The 14,121-nt window shown below is 33.2% G+C and overlaps 1 long non-coding RNA gene across 1 annotated transcript; it reads right to left on the reverse strand.

Moving 5' to 3' along the window:
- Nucleotides 1-3,099: 3,099 nt before the first annotated feature.
- Nucleotides 3,100-13,494, reverse strand: LOC129223921 (uncharacterized). Its single transcript, XR_008580662.1, has 4 exons — nucleotides 13,366-13,494; nucleotides 7,217-7,302; nucleotides 4,302-4,370; nucleotides 3,100-3,169 (listed from the first exon to the last, which is right to left on the reverse strand). It is a non-coding gene; the product is annotated as an uncharacterized LOC129223921 (long non-coding RNA).
- Nucleotides 13,495-14,121: the final 627 nt, after the last annotated feature.

Below are 14,121 nucleotides of genomic sequence, written 5' to 3' on the forward strand. Positions count from 1 at the left end.
AAAAAAAATGCAAAAAGCGAGTCTGAAATTTTTTTAAACCTAAATATGAAATAATTGGTAAAACTGATACCTACATATGTATTACCCAGTTTATAATATTTTTTATTGGAAAACTTGATGAAATTATGAAAGAAACATATCGTGAACCAAAGAATCTTTCTTTTCAATGTCATAATTGGACAAGTATAAGCAATTCAATGATAAACTTTAGGATTCCAAAATCACAATCTAGGTTAGTCATATCCAAAATGAAAAAAAAGGGAAGCATGAAGGATGCTTGGAAGAATTTACTGAAAAGTTATTAAGACTATGATGTTATTTATTTGTTTATTTTATTGCTGTTTAAGTGATAACGTAGCAAATATAGAAAGTTTTCACATTAATAAGTATATATATATATATATATATATATATATATATATATATATATATATATATATATATATATTCTGTTGCATTGCTCATTTGCTCCCCGGGACTTCATGATGAAAATTTATTCGAACTATTTTTACTACACGCAACTAGTGATGTCAAGTGGGAAGGTAAATACTTTTTTGGGTATTTATCCGAAGGCATGGTAAATCCCCTAGTAACTGCGCATTTTGCAAAAAAAAAAAAAAAAAACTTTAGGTGGTATCAAAAGGTGATGATTTTCTTTTTAAAACATTAACTGTAAAATGAAAGATTAAAAATTTAAAAATTTATATATTATAATTTCTTTAATTAAAGGCATAATTAAATCTTATCAAAAAAACTGTCAGAATTTAGAACCCACTATTCTAAAACTTAAATAAGATGGCAGCATAATTTAATTTTTTATGGGGTAAAGCAAAGGGATTTAAGTTTAATTTTGTCACATGGATGGCGCTAGCACAACTTTTCATCTTTGATTTTTCATAACATCATGCTACTAGTTAGTTTTAGCTTTGAGTTGTAATCAATCAGTTTGTCCAAAGCCTCCTAAATACTAAATGCCTATCACATTTGCTTTAAAAGTGATCCTCCGCCGGTACACAAACAAAGCTACTACCAGAGGGCAATACATGGATGGTGTTGCTATGACGATGGATCCAAACAATTCAAATCAAATCGTTAATTGGTTAATTTTAAAATTTAAATTTAGAAGTTAACCAATTGTTTTCTCCGCTTTTAATTTCTAATGCTTTCGACCTTTAACAGTTCGCAGTAGCCAGAAGACCGAAAATATGCTTACTGGGATCATTTTGCTTTATGTTAAAAGGGAGAATGCGATAGGCATTTAGTATTTAGGAGGCGTTAGTTTGTCACTCACTTTGTATTTGTAATGGTAAAACTTAAAATTTTGCTTTGAAAACTGAAAAACGAAAAAGAAAGTTGGGGACATTGATTAGGCATATCCAACACATTTAATGTGAATATCATATTAGATTGCTAAGTTGTTTCACACAATAATTCTTTAAATATGTGATCAAAATACAATTTTTGGGCAAAAATGTATTGTTTTGTATATGGTTGGTTATATATATATATACATAGTGGAATAGAAAGAAAAGTATTTTAGTTGAATATAAATTTTTGAAATAAATACCCGGGTAAATACCCATTTTGGGTATTTACCCCTAAAGATCAATACCCAGGTATTTTACTTTACTATTTCAAAAACACCTGTTTTTATAACCATTCCACCCCGCCAGACCCTATAAGGACATTAGCGTGGGTGGAGGATCATCTAACAGAAGCGTAAGAGTTTTGTCAGAAATGATTTGCAGTTTTTGTGCACACATTCCTTTTTATCACTTTACTTGCAGCAAAGGTATAGTACCACTTAAATTGACATTTGTTAGCCTATTAAAATGTATAGAGATCACTATTATAAAGAACATAGTACATGGTTTATAAAAGCCAAAAAAGACAGGCTTTTTTTAAAAAAGAAAAGGCCAGCTTTTTTGCAGCCCTGGAAATAAGGTACCTCTTTTGTTTCATTGGCTGTACCCTTAGACCTTCCTCGTCTCCTTTTAGCCTTAGGTTCGTCAATGTCCTGAAAAGAGTAAGCAAGCCTAATTTATTTTCTTTCACAGTTCGATGAGATACACCAATAGATAAATACCAATTAATCAAGAGTAATGAGATACTTGCACAAAAAAAAAACCCTCAATGTTAAATACATCCTGGTTGTTGGTGACCATTGCTATCCCGGACAACTGAATTTCCTGTTTTTCTGAATTGCTAAAAAAAGTTTTTTTGCCCTTTAATTGTTTCTAAAACCTAAACTACTATTTTAAGTTGAAGTGTATGATAAAATATGAAAACTATCCAAAAATGCTTATATAAATATTAAGATATTTAAAAATATTAAAAGAGAAGAATTTAAAATCCTAAAAGTTTTACACATTCACAACAGCCTGCATATGTAAAAAAACATGCAGTCAGGGTGGGATTTAGACTTAACACGGACATAAACTGTTTCAGGTATGGGGCCCCCTTTTACAGTTTGAACAACATTTCTCTCGGTGGTGTAAGAGGCAATTTTCTATTTTTACCCCTTCACTATGTCTCATTCCTCTGATACATACAGCAATGCTTTTCCTTTTTTAATTTTGCTGATTGGATTGGCCTTAAAAGTGAGAGTAGTTTCAAGAACCCAGGATTCCCCTTTAAGTAGAGTATAGAATATCAATAATTGTAGGGTGTCCGGTGGTTTCTCCTATGGAGGAAAATTTGAAAGATTGACATAAAATTCTGCACTTTGAAGCCTTATAAGATGTGGTTGGAACTACAAAAATATCAGGACAGAAATAGGCAAACAAAACTTTTTTAAAGTTATACATAAAGACATCAGCTTAGGTGGAAGATCATCCAACAGAAGCGTAAGGGTTTTGTCAGAAATGATTTGCAGTTTTTGTGCATACATTCCTTTTATTATTTTACTTTCAGCAAAGGTACTGTATCACTTAAATTGACATTTGTTAGCTTATTAAAATGTATCGAGATCATTATTATGAAGAACATAGTACATGATTTATAAAAGCCAAAAAAGAATTCTTTTTTTTTTCAAAAAAGACAGGCTTTTTTAAATAAAAGCTCACCGGCCTGGGCTTTTTTAGACTTGGAAATAACGTACCTCCTTTGTTTCATTAGCCGTACCCTTAGACCTTCCATGACTCCTTTTAGCCTTAGGTTCGTCAATGTCCTGAAAAGAATAAGCAAGTCGATTTTTTTTCATCCACAATTTGAAGAGATACCCCAAGAGATAAATACCAATTCATCAAGAGTAATGAGATACTTGCACACACAAAAAAAAAACTTAATGTTAATTACATCCTGGTTGTTGGTGACCATTGCTATCCTGGACATCTGAATTTTCCGGTTTTTCTTTCTTTTTTTTTTTTTTTTGATTGTTTAAAAACGTTTTTCGCCCTTTAATTCTTTTTAAAACCTACACTGCCATTTTAAGTCGTAATGTATCCTAAAATATAAAGAAAGCTATCCAAAAATGTCTATAAATATCAAGATAATTAAAAATATTAAAATAGAAGCATTTAAAATCCTAAAAGTTTTACACATTCACAACAGCCTAAATATGTAAAAAAAAAAACATGCAGTCAGGGCGGGATTTAGACTTAACGGAAATCTAAGCTGTGTCAGGTATTGGGGCCTTCTTTTAGTTTGAACAACATTTCTCTCGGTGGCGTAACAGATAATTCTCTATTTTCCTGCCTTTTACAATGTCTCTCTCTTTCCTCGGACACATACAGCAACGGTTTTACTTTTTTTTCATTGCTTTTTTCCTGATGTCCTTTTTGGATTGGCCTTAAGAGGGAGAATGATTTCAAGAACCCCGTACTCCCCTTTAAGTGGAGTTAAGAATATCCCTAATTGAAGGGCGTCTGGGGGGTTCTCCCAGGGAGGAAAGTTTGAAAGATATATATAAAATTCTGCACTTTGAAGCCTTATAAGATGTGGTTGGAACTTCAATAATATCAGGACAGAAAGAGGCAAAAAAAACTTTTTTAAAGTTATACGTAAAGACATCAGCTTAGGTGGAAAATCATCCAGCAGAAGAATAAGGGTTTTGTCAGAAATGATTTGCAGTTTTTCTGCATACATTCCTTTTATCATTTTACTTTCAGCAAAGGTACTGTATCACTTAAATTGACATTTGTTAGCTTATTAAAATGTATAGAGATAATTATTACGAACATAGGACATGGTTTATAAAAGCCAAAAAAGAATTTTTTTTTTCAAAAATGGCCAAAAAAGACAGGCTTTTTTAATAAAAGCTCACCGGCCTGGGCTTTTTTGCAGACTTGGAAATAACGTACCTTTTTTGTTTCATTGGCTGTACCCTTAGACCTTCCTCGTCTCCTTTTAGCCTTAGGTTTGTCAATGTCCTGAAAAGAGAAAGTAAACCCAATTTACTTTCTTTCACAGTTTGATGAGATACACCAATAGATAAATACCAATTAATCAAGAGTAATGAGATATTTGCACACAGAAAAAATCTCAATGCTACGTACATCCTGGTTGTTGGTGACCATTGCTATCCCGGACAATTGAATTTCCTGTTTTTCTGAATTGCTAAAAAAAGTTTTTTTGCCCTTTAGTTGTTTCTAAAACCTAAACTACTATTTTAAGTCGAAGTGTATGCTAAAATATGAAAACTATTCAAAAATGCTTATATAAATATCAAGATATTTAAAAATATTAAAAGATAAGCATTTAAAATCCTAAAAGTTTTACACATTCACAACAGCCTACATATGTAAAAAAACATGCAGTCAGGGTGGGATTTAGACTTAACAAGGACCTAAGCTGTTTCAGGTATGGGGCCCCCTTTTACAGTTTGAACAACATTTCTCTCGGTGGTGTAAGAGGTAAGATTAGAAAGGAAACGGGGGTTATGAACAGGTGCCCTCAACAAAGGTGTATTGATAATTCGGTTTACAGAAGAGTTCTAAATACGGTTTATGATACCAGATCTACACCGATACTTTGAGATAAATTCATACATCTTCCAGCCCCACCATCCACCAGAGAATTTTTCAAATACTGACAAATGGTTTAACTAAAAGTTATTGCCTAATCTCCCATCTCATGTGTATTGCAGGTTTCTGGTTGGTACATTAGAGAGGACTATTGGCAATTAAATGAAATAGTTTAAGTACTATAGCAGGGGTCGATCCAGGTTTTCTTTTTAAAGTCCCCATTTTGTAAAAAAGCAAAATATCTTTGTGAATTTTCTATATTTTTTATGAAAAAGAAATGATTGGGAATTTCCCTATTTTTTCTGGAATAAAGTTTATCAAGTAAAATTTAAATGGTATGTAACAGTAAAAGTTTTAAATGTATCATAATACGATGTTTTTTTTCTCAGAAAATCTCTGATATGATACTTCTTGAGCTTTTTTGCTGAAAATCCTGACTTTTCAGTACCAAATTCGATTACAGTTGAACTCTACGATTTCCCATGACTTCCCATGATTTTCAAGAACACCCGTAAAATATATACCTAATTTAGAAACATTTGGTCATAAAAGCAAAATAAACCAGCTGATATATTAGCAACTAATTCCACCTTGCCTTAAAATAAATTAGCCCTAAAAAACTTAGTGGCCATCACCGCAACCAAGTTTTAAAGTACAAAAAGGGAGGGGAGGGGGTTGGTTGTAAACCATTTTATGTTATTTTCAATAGTTTGTGTTGAGATAAGCATCCAGTTCTGTTTTTGGAAACTTAGGCAATTAATAGTCTTGTCTGCTTCGATCTTGAGAATGACCAACCATGGCAACAATGCAAAAAATTAAAGAAAATAGATTTTTGAATTTGTTGCATAAAGTTATTAATAATAAAAATTCTTAAAGAACTACAATTTAGATGAAACAGTCAGTTTTTAGCAATTAGCGTCAAAGCAATGAAGATAAAATAACATTCTGAAAATAAAATTTGAAGGATAAAAATTTGGATTTTTAAGAAAATTAGAGTTATTTAAAAAAAGAAAAAGATACCTATTCCGGCACATTGAGGTATTTTGAGCAGTTTGCATAACAATAAATTTCAAATTACATTTTTTGAAACTTACAGCCACATAAAAGTCTTGTCTATTTCCATCTTGGGAATGACCAAAAACGACCATTGGATTTTAATTAAGTAGCATAAAAAGAATTAAAAATAAAAAATCCTCATAAACCATAATTTAGTTGAAATACATTAGTTTTTAGCGCATTAGCCTCCAAAGCAATGAGAATAAGATGAAATTTGAACTAAGATTTTCATTTCTCAAGAAAACTTAAAAAAATAATAACAATAAAAAGTCTTGACACCTTGAATTTAAATTATGTTTTTCGCAATCACGAGTGTGTGTATGTAGGCGTGTGTGTTTGTGTGTAGGGGGTATGCTTATGTGTGTGTAGGCATGTGTGTTTGTGTCTGTGTGCTGGCATAAGTGTGTGGGTAGTTGTGTGTATGAATGTGTGTGCGTGGGGGCAGGGTATGCGTATGTGTGTGTAGGCATATGTGTTTGTGTGCAGGCATGAATGTGTGGGCAGTTGTGTGTTTGTGTATGTGTGCGTAGTTGTGTATGTATGCGCGTGTGTGTAGGACATGGATGCAACCTGGAGATAGCTTTATAGGAGCAGCATCATGAGGAGCCGGTCGACAGTGATGGTGCGAGGGTGGCGGAGGGAAAATAAAATGATAGGACGCCAAAAACAGTCAAATGAAAGCAATAAGCAATCGTGATAGCTCAAAAAAAAAAAAGTTTACACCACATTTTGCGTTATTTTTATTAGTTTGCAGTAAAATAAATATCTAATTCTACTTAGTTCTTATGCACTTAAGCATCTTGTGAACATGGCAACTACGTTTCACATGTAGCTGAAATGTGAAGTATCTACGAAGTTTTCTGATTTAAAAAAAAACGGTCTTCCCAGATCGACTCTGTTACATTTTATATTTATTTTATGATGTGAAATTTTGTGAATGGGGCCTCTTATGATGCGAAATTTTGTGAAGGGGCCGCAAAATGGACCCAATTTAGGTCTGGATCGACCCCTGTATAGAGTCATTATCATTTTCCGTACTCTGCAATTGCATGGAAAGTTTCATTTAATTGGTTATAATCACATTTCACATACTTTTACCAAGTCAGAATCATAACAGCTTTCTAAATTATGTAATTCCTTCACATAGGTTTTTCGAGTAAAATAAAATAATCACATTAAAATGTAGTTCAACTTACAGGGTGCATGTCCATTTTTCCTTTCCAATTGTTTATTTTTTCCTCAATGCAGGTGCGGCAATTTTCTATTATAACTTGTTTTGGAACTAAAACCAAAAAGAAAGTATATAGATTATATATTCAATACATTTCTCACAGCATTCATTTGCAAGTTTACAGAAGTGACAACGACTCATTAAATCTTGGCCTGCTCTCATGAATTATTTTATAATCCATCCCTAAGCCTCTGCTGCAGAAAATTATTGCTTTTAAGTAAAGAAAGTACAGCTAAAACATGATGTGAAATCAATGAGATTGCATTAGTTTTCCATTTTCTTAGTAGGGCAACGGCACCAGTAACAGACATGCTTAAGAATTGCTTTTCTCTCATGCAACAACATCTCATCTAACGTTTGGCTGTTTCTGGAAATTAGCTGGGAATTAACTAATTCCTCTGAATTAGTTAATTCTATTCTTATTTGCTCAATTTCCAAAAAAAATCCGAACCCCAGTAACGAACTCCAAAAAATCCAATGATACCCATTAACAGATGTGGATTGAGGAAAAGATGAGTAATGGTCAACATTCCTTTTTTCTCTTCAAAATGTGCAAAAGTTCTTTATTTTTAGAACTGAAGCCTTATCAAATTTTAAATGAACATGAAACACCCGCTGATTTCTTGGTGGCTGTTCCTAACCTTCCACCGCTGCCTTGTAAATACTAACTGGCTCATAAAATTCACTCTGATAAACACTGAACGGTTGCACCGTATTCATGGGCCACAGCAACAGCCACAGTTTTTCTCGTCTAAAACTCTTATTATTTAAATTCAAACTTATAACTGTCTGTTACTGGACCCTTGTATGTTACTGGTGCCGTTACCTTAATGTGTCTCCCGTTTTTGAAATTGTTCGTAAAAAGCTTCAAAATGAATCTACAATTGCAGCTGATAACTTTATGATATTATGACACATTTGGTAAAACAGCTAGAGAGCAGATTTGGAGATAAGTTTTATGAATCGTTTATCACTAAAACTTTAAAACATCTAGACGGTAGAAAAATACAATGTCTGACTGAGCGATACCAGACATTTTCTGAAACAGCTGTGAATTTGCACTAGAAAGTGGTTTGATTTCAGATAAAAATTCCCCTTTATGTTTTAAGACCGATTGCACCGTTTAACTTATAGTGAACGCAAGTAAAAAACTAATTAGCACCTGTTTCTATCAACGTCGATCTGTTCACTGAACTTCGTTCTATTGCTTACTTAATTCTTTGAGTTACGAGTTCCTCCAAAAATTGCTCACCCATAAACATGTTGCTGAGAGAAATCTTCCGAAAGTTATTGAAACATAGTTGTTTATCACCCTTTAAAAATACAAAACCAGTAATTGCACTCAAGATCAAAAATACTCCCCCCCCCTTTTCACTTCTCGAAGCCTGTCCCGTATTTATTGTTCTTAAATCTGGCAATCCTGACTGAGACACCCATACTTTTTTCTCCATAGCATGTGCAAAGCAAGTCTAAAATTGCGTTTTAAAAACTAAAAGTTTTTAAATTTTGACCAGACCCCCCTTTTCTATCGGACCTTTCTTCTTTTTTTTCAATGTGACGCACCCTCCCACTTCCAAAACGTTTTCCTGATTACGTCACCACACACAACGGCAGAATTCGATGAAATTACAAGGAGAACTAGACAAAAGAGAAGTGCTTTTGTTTGAATCTAAAGTTATAATCTCAGAATTTGTATCTGCTTCAATGATACAAAAGCAACAAATGTTTTGGTGACTGGGAGAAAGGAATATTTTTTTTCACTAGGAAAAACTCAAGAATTATTGCAATGATTCTCGAACTTGCTTGCCTATGATGTTCATCTATGACTAAAGGTCAAGATTTACGGTCGCCACTCGCTACGTGGCGACTCAGTTTTCAAAATTGGCGACCCCAAAAAATTTCTACAGTCGCCAACTTTTTTGGGGGGTTATTTTTAATTTAGATCCCAAGAAAAGAATTTCAGTGCATGAGTACTATAAGGATTCACCGATAGAGATCGTATTCCGACTAAATGTTGTTTATTTTACAAAGCTTGCATGTTCTTTCTCACTGCCAGCCTGTATATTGGTTATTTTACGATGCTTGAATGCTCCTCTTACGCGATTTAGGCCATGTAAAAAAAGCAAGAATACAGTGAATTAGGAAGCCATTTGCTCAAGATTAGAGCGTTTGCTCCTTTGTCTTGACTCTTTGTTTTTCAAGTAATTATCGTACTATAATCATGATTTCAAGAAGAAATCATTGTATTTTAGATTATATTTCAGATTAATTTTGATTATTTCTTTAAAGTAATAACCTTTTCACGTTTAGTTGCTCAAATGGTATATTAAATTTTTTTTTTCTACACCGCCTCCGATTATGCGAAACTTTTTTTTTCTTCAGGCCCATTTTAGAACCTGCAGATTATAGGCCGTCCGTGGATAATGCACAGGAAAATACGGTTATTAAACGGGGTTCGTACGCTCCAGAGAACCTGGAATCGTCATGGAAAACGACATAGTTAAAAATGTCAGGGAAATTTCAAATTTTGCCCCCCTCCCCCCCAAATTTTTTTTTGCAAATTTTTTCCCAGGGAATTTTGTACCTTGAGTTCTAATCTTCGTTTTTATCGATGTTTCCTGAAAAAAAATATATAAAAGTTTTGAGGCAAAATGACGCTGGCAATAAAATAAAAAAGGACCGCGGACGCCATTTTTGCCCCTCAATAGTTCCAAAGAAAAAAATTCCTAGGGTGAACAGGAATTATGCACAAATTTAACGGGAGAGAAACATTTTTCTGCATCTAAAGCACAAGCCTGTGGATGGTAGGGTCAATTGGGAAAAACGTTTTTTAATCAAAAAGTCTTTTCAGCTACGAATGAAACGTAGTCGCCATTTTTGGTCATTTATAAGATGGAAGTAGACACGATGCTTAAATGTTTAAGTTTCCAAAAACAAAGCAGAATTGGATGTTTTCTTTAACTGGAAACTAATGAAAACAACGCAAAATGTTCTGCAACTTGTTTTTTTTTTCTTAAAATTTATTTTAAATATGTAATTTTCTTGAGAAATGAAAAATTTTGTTCTTAAAACTTAATCTTATCCTCATTGCTTTGGACGCAAATGTGCTAGAAACTTTTCAACTGAATTGTAGTTTCACGAAGATTTATTATTTTTAAATTGTTTTCACGCCACAAATTCAAAAAATTATTTCTTAATTTTTGTCCTAGCCGCCATATTTGGTCATTCCCGAGATGGCAGTGCACAAGACTTTTTAAGAGCCTAAGTTTCCGAAAATGGCATTGGATGTTCATTGCAGTGCAAACTATTGATAACAACGCAAAATGTGCTCTTTTTTCCCGGGTAATTCGTAATTATTTTCTGGAAAAATGCAAAATTTTATCTTCAGAACATTTTTTTTTTTAAATTCTAATTGATTTAGACGCTTTTGTGCTAAAAACTGACTATTTGTCTTAATTGTAGTTTTTTAAGGATTAATTATTGATCTTTTTCTAAAACAGTTTATGTTTTGCTTTAAATCTTGTTCTAAAAGTATGAAAATATTTTGCAAATTTCGATTCTTTAAAAGTGAAAAAAAAAATCATATTGTATGTTTTTTTGCATAAACCCTCGAAGGTCGTTCCGATCCTATTTGATTCCCAATTAACTCAAACAGCCTTTATTCTGAAACAATCGTCAAAATAGGAAGACAAATTATTTAATTTAAAACTTGAAAAGGCAACTTGTTTTGACCGCAGAAAGTCCCCCCTCCCCTGTGAGCCCCGTTTTATCATTCCTTTGCCATAAATAATGTTCCATGTTGTCCCTTAAATAATGTATTTCATTAAAAATCCTATATATCATTAAAAATTGAAAGAAAAAAAACTATATTACTATATTTCTATAAACTATATATTATATTTCTGCTGTGATGTGGACGCTAATACTCGCAATCGATTAGGAATACGTTCCATTGAAAATCGTTTAAACAACGGGGGCTAGTTCTATTCGAATAAGTGTTGTAATTTTTTAATCTTCAATCGCATCAGATTAAAATATAATCCAAATAGCCAGACCTTTGATCGTCTTCCCTTCATAATCATCCTAACATGGAGACTCTGCGTATGGAACGTAGTCGCTATGTTTGGTCATACATACCTTTAGTTCAAATAATGCAAAAAGAATGTTTTTTTTTTGAAATATATTCTTGGTAAATGCCAAATTGTATATTACTGGAGGAGGTTTGTAGTTAATTATTTTTATGCCAAAAAAAAAAAAAAAATCTTAATTATTGAAAAAAATCAAATCATATGTTTATCTAATATTTTTTCGATTCCCTTCGTGCTAATTTGCTTACAGTTAATTCTTTTCATTAAACTAGTTACCTGAAAAGTGCATGTTGATTTTTACTACCATGGCATTTGCAATGATTTACAAAAAGATTTTAAAGGAATTTGTTGTTTTTATGGGAAATACTTTTTTTTTTCACTGTGTACACTACTTTATTTTTGGTAGAGACGTACCGAGTAGCACTTTGGTCGAGTAGCCGAGTACCGAGTACTCGGCCTTTCACTACTCGGCCGAGTACCGAGTTACCGAGTACTCGGCCTTTCACTACTCGGCCGAGTTACCAAGTACCAATTATGTTTTAAGAAGAACCACCAACACACATGTGATGAATTTTGAACTTATTGGAATAGTAGTATAGATCTCCTTGTCCATATAATAGTTTTTAAAACTGAATTCCTGCAGAAATTCAATTACACATTATATAAACAATTTTGTTTGAGTCAAAAGGTTTACAAAAAAATTACGTCTTTTTCAGTGCATAACATGTGAGCTAAAGAATGTAAAGACATTCGACAAAAAAATCCGACTTTTGTCGCATGTCTTTAAATCCACGAGCTCCCATTTTGTGCATTGAAAAAGGAATTCCTTGTAGCGCCAAAACACATGTCGTTCCTGCACTGTACTTTTAACGTTGTTTTATTTTTTAAGCAAAGGTATTTTTATATTTTTATAACTAATTTTTGTTTGCAGCAAAAATCCATTTTTAATATAAAAATTCCATATTTTCTATACTTAACCTTTTTTGCATAATTTTTAATAAATAAGTTTTATTAACTTTGGGGACATTAAAATAAAGATTTATTTCATTGAAGCATTACAAACTTCATTATTCTCAAAATTTAAATTTGACTCATAAATTTTAATTGTAAATGATTGCAGAATATAATGCTTGCTCTTTTTTTTAATATAAATTTTGGTATCTGTCTTGGACAATATTCAATTTTTTGCAACTACTCGGTATTGGCCGATTATCTGATCAGAATTTGGCTGAGTACCAAGTACTCGGCAAATTGGCCGAGTAGGCCGAGTACCGAGTAGTTACCGAGTACTCGGTACGTCTCTAATTTTTGGTTTAATGATTTTTTATATTTCTTGTTAGCATTCCTTTAGCATCACTTTCATAATATTTGTTTCAAGAAAGACAAATTGAAATCGCCCCCCCCCCCCCCCCCATTCTTGTACTAGAGCGCTGTTTTCAAAACCCGAAAAACTGGTGGCCACCAAATTTTTTGTGACTTGAAAATTTTCTGAATCTTGAGGTCTATCTATGACACACAAAATGAGGGCTCCTTGAGGGGTCCCCTCATTTCGTGGCGACCGGAGCAATTGCCCCCCCCCCCCCTCCGTTCGGAAGGCCCTGCGAGATGAAATACAAAAATTGCCTGAGAGGTTTGGAAAAGTAATAGTCAGCAATGGATAATGCTTTGATCAATTTGTTCAATTCATTTTGCTCTGAAATAAAGACATTTTTAATTAAAAAAAAAAAACACTGAACTAATTTGAACTGTCCGAATTTTTTTCAATTCAAAGAAACTGTTTGCCTTCTTTTGTCAAAAAGTTCAACACTATATTTTATCCATACAGATTTCTCAACGTTTGATTAGCAAATAAGCGCTTTGCTCAAGTTAGGCAAAAAATGTTGAAAATCGGCCAAACATTTCACGCTATGAAAATTTCGAGGCAATTTTTAAAATTTTCTCTTCAGTACCAACTAAGAAAGAGTGATAATATTACTCATAACGCAACTAACTCAAAATGAGAGGCAGAGAAAAATTTCCGACTTACTTGAAGCACTAACGAAAGAAGAAAGATTTAGATTGGAGGTTCCGTTTAAAGTCAACAATCTTATTCAAACTAGACTACCGATTTTTAACTAAGTCTCCACAAAATTTCAGGAAAAATACATTTGTCAAGCATCACCATAACACGAAGCACGACAATATCCATAGAAATCGAAATTCAAAGTTCACGCGGGACTCGAAAAGTAAACAAAGAAAGAAGGACGAACGGAAGTGAAGAGCTGAAGAGCCTGAATGACAGTTACAGGTAAGTGACATTCGAACACAAATTTTACAAGTGGAGGGAGATGAAATGGAGTTTATATACAAATACAAAAGTGACGACCAGCAATAGGCTCTGGGTCCAGCTAGACTGGTCCTAGTCAATTTACAATCCCCATTGAAGATCAATGGCCCTCTTAAAACTATCTACTCCCTTGCTCATTACTACCTCTTCCGGTAAGCTGCTCTAAGTAGAGTCCCTATATGAAAACGTAGTTTTCAGAGTTGCGACAACGCGGCATCATTTTCCTATTGGTCGAAGACCGCCTGAGGCAGTGTTTCTTCTTCTCCCGTAGGATTAACATGGAGCGTATGACAGTGCTGTGGAAAAACCCAGAATCTGGAAAATTAAAGGTGAGTCTAAGATTTGAATGCTCATACTACTGTTCTACAATGTTCAAATTATACGTGTGTAGCTTTACTTGAGTGAGTCCATTACTATTTCTTTAACTATCGCGTAATTATATCAAGAACATGTGTT

This window comes from Uloborus diversus, chromosome 6, assembly GCF_026930045.1.
Source record: "Uloborus diversus isolate 005 chromosome 6, Udiv.v.3.1, whole genome shotgun sequence".
NCBI lineage: Eukaryota > Metazoa > Arthropoda > Arachnida > Araneae > Uloboridae > Uloborus > Uloborus diversus.